The sequence below is a fragment of the Malania oleifera genome, chromosome 3 (genome assembly GCF_029873635.1).
Source record: "Malania oleifera isolate guangnan ecotype guangnan chromosome 3, ASM2987363v1, whole genome shotgun sequence".
Lineage (NCBI taxonomy): Eukaryota > Viridiplantae > Streptophyta > Magnoliopsida > Santalales > Ximeniaceae > Malania > Malania oleifera.
Window position 1 is genome coordinate 75,834,918 of NC_080419.1, and position 3,525 is coordinate 75,838,442.

The following is a 3,525-nucleotide window of genomic DNA, read 5'->3' on the forward strand; positions in this document are numbered from 1 at the left end:
GAAGAAGTTAACTGCTTATACTGATACCAAATGTGAAAATTTCGTTAGCACAGTATAAGTAATGAATATGAGTCTTTAAAAAAAATTACTGGATATTAATTAAGACTACTTTTATCCAACTAGTAAAAGCATTCTATAGAATTCACAAGCATCAGAAGATTGAAATTAAGTCCTACAATGGTGTTCATTTATCCAAGAACAATCCATATCATAGTATAAATCCATAACAAACAGGATATGATGTTCATGGGTTTCATAAAAACTTAGGACTCAAAAAAAAAAAAAAAACAATGATGCATATGAATCCACAAGAATACTATAATAAAACTCTATTTTTTTTTTAATGATGGGGCATAGCTCCCATGTATATTTGCATACATACATACATACATACACTTAGTCCAAGGATGGTGTTCATTTAGCATGCTATATTCATCCTTAAAAAAAATTTCAGCACATTTAGCACATAAGCATGACATTATGCATTTTAGCCACCGTATGATAGCCAATCAATGCTTATATTAAATATTTATGCAATAGCTATGTTGTGCAGGTTTAATTACGAAGAGAACACAACTCAAAATACTCAATGACTATGTGAAACATGAAAACTCCCCCTATGTCAGGCATTTGTCTTGGTTATGGACTCTTAGCTTTACTTCAATCCCAAGAGGGGGGTGACTTGGTATTTTAAAAATTAATCCACTAGGTCAAACAACCAGGAACAGTATTACACAAACATAAGGTCAATCTAGTGCAGATAAAATAAATTAATGTATATTCAGCAAAAATTAAACTGCCCAAGTAATCTAATTAAGTATGCACAATAAAGTTGTAAGGAGAGATGACATTGGATATGTTATCGAGGTACGACAAATTGCCTATGTCCCCGCATTGGCTCACAAGTACAAGGATTACACTAAGGCTCACGTCACGGGTGGAGCAGCACCTAAATACAACCAGGTCAATTAGAATAGGGCTAACCTTAACCTTTACAACTAATCCTTCCGGGCTGGATTACCGCCCCTTTAGGCCATGCAGGAATACAACAGAATCACAATACAATTTGCATACAAATATTACGCTTCTTAATCAAGCAGATTTGCACCAGTAATAATCAAAGCACACCAATAATGTATGAATAATAAGCTCAATGGTATATATGTACAATCAACACTTAAAGTAAAGATTATCTCACATTTAAGCGTAAGAGTGTATCTACAAGCTAATCTTTGAAGCTATGTCTAGATAAAAATCTCAATCAAAGTTTTAGGGCTTCAAAGATTGGTACCAAGAGTAATATGAATATCTCAAAAATATTTTCTCAATATCAAAGCACAAAGAGATATTCAAATCTAAGCTTATAAAATGATTTTTGCACACACAAAAATATAAGCTAAGGTGTCTTGCAATATGAGTGCAAGGACCCACAAGCTCTAAGTTTTCCCACTCAAAAGATTTATTAAATTAAATCTCGAGGGAAAACTATGCTCAACCCTCAATCCAAAAATCAACAATGCAATAAACAAATGAGGGTTTCTAGTAATAGCACACAATGAATAACACACTCACAAAGTTAGATTTATCAAAGGAATGGTAGTATATAAGTGTATAGGGCTTGCATGAGAAGAAAGGGCTTAGGAAATTTCAGGGGATTTTTTTCTTAATCAATGTGCTAATAAGGTCCTAATCCAAGTAAATGAGCCCCTATATATAGAGAAGGTTAAAATTATAACCATTTGGGACATACATGGAATTATTAATTTATTTTAACAATGTTTAAGAAAATTAACCTTGTTCAACTAAAAATAACCACGATAAAAATTTGGACAACCCGAGAGTTTCAAGCGCCTGATATATGGTTCGGTCACCCAAACAAACACAATAGGAAAAGTGACTTTTCAAGGTTTGGGTGCCTGAATAAGGGTTTGGTTTGCTGAGTCGAGGCCATTTCCAAAAGACCGAGGTTCAGTCGCCCGGTATCAAGTTCAATTTACCAAACTTGAACATTCGGTAGCTCGAGGTAATTTTGAACGTGAGAGTTGAGGCTGTTGAGTTGGTGGAAAAAGTAAGAATGGACATTCGGTTGACAGAGGACGGTGGTGCCCTTTTCGGTTTAGTCTCCCGAAGTTCGGTCAAGTGTTTGACCTTCCAATGGTTCGGTCGCCCAAGGCAATTTAACTTACCTAGTTCAGTCACTCGAAAACCTTGTGATTTAGCCCTTTAAGTCGTGATTTAATTCAGTTGATTCCCCCGATATTATATGTGATCTTGGGGACTATTTTACGTGTAAGTGTAGGGACCTAAGGTCATTCTAAGGTCTATGAGCTTATTAATTCCTACATGCATGACATGCAATAATTATTATAGAACTTTCCTATTTTACTATTACAGACCCAAATTGAACATAATATTAATTACAATGAATGAATCTTTAGGGTCTTTATTCTTCAAGTCTTCATATGCCATCAAGTGATCTTACTAATATAAACCTGCACACAGACTTGATAGACATTAAATACCTGAGTATTTGTTATAATCAAAACCAGGTATGACCTATAAGGTCAACATTCTCCCCCTTTTTGATGATGAAAAATATGTAATGCAAAAGTGGTTACAGCCTTGAAAGGCTCCCCATGTCAATATGCATAATGAGAAGTTTAAACATTTAAAGTTCAAAAAAATACCCAATTCTGCCCTTCTCCCCCTTTTGGCAATAGCCAAAAAGGCTACTGTAAGTATAATTTGCGTAAGTAGGGCATTGAGTATGAATAATTTATATGTAGGATATGATTGAGAATTTTTTTAGAAATTTCAGCAGCATGTCGTTTGAAAATAGTGCATTTTCCCAAAACTACCTGTATAGAAATGACCTGGTTGAGTTTTAAATTAACAATTTATCCATAACTACCAACTCAAACAATTCAGTACGATCAAGACAGAAAAGATAAATATAACTATTAATATGCAAGATATGTGATAGCCAAGCATTTGCAAAACATATACAAACTCATAAGTATGAACAAAGATAGATTTAAAGTTCAAAGGCGTATGTTTTCTATATTAAGAACCTCCCCCTAAGTTTGTGCACTCTATCAAAAAACTTTGAGGCATCTCTACCATGCATTAGACCTAGCTCACGTCTAATATGTACAAACCTATCTTCCTGAAGTGGTTTAATGAACAAGGTGGATGAGTTGGCAACCCCAAGATGATAAAAGGTGAGGTTCAAAATTTCTCCATATGGAAGATTACTCATCTCGTTTCCTCTTTTGAGATAATAAATCTTAGGATTAGGGTAGATAAATCCAGGAATTTCCCCTTATATAAGCACAACATTACAAAACAGTCTAAATAGGACAGATGGTAATTAAGAGATGAATAATCTTAACTTCAAGGGTAAGTTGCCTAAAAAAAAGAGGGTAACCAAAATATACAAGTTGCTCACTTATGATTAACGGTAAGAACTCTTTTACGTTAAATTTGTGAGTCATAATCGAGGATTGTCCTAGGTGAAGACACTCA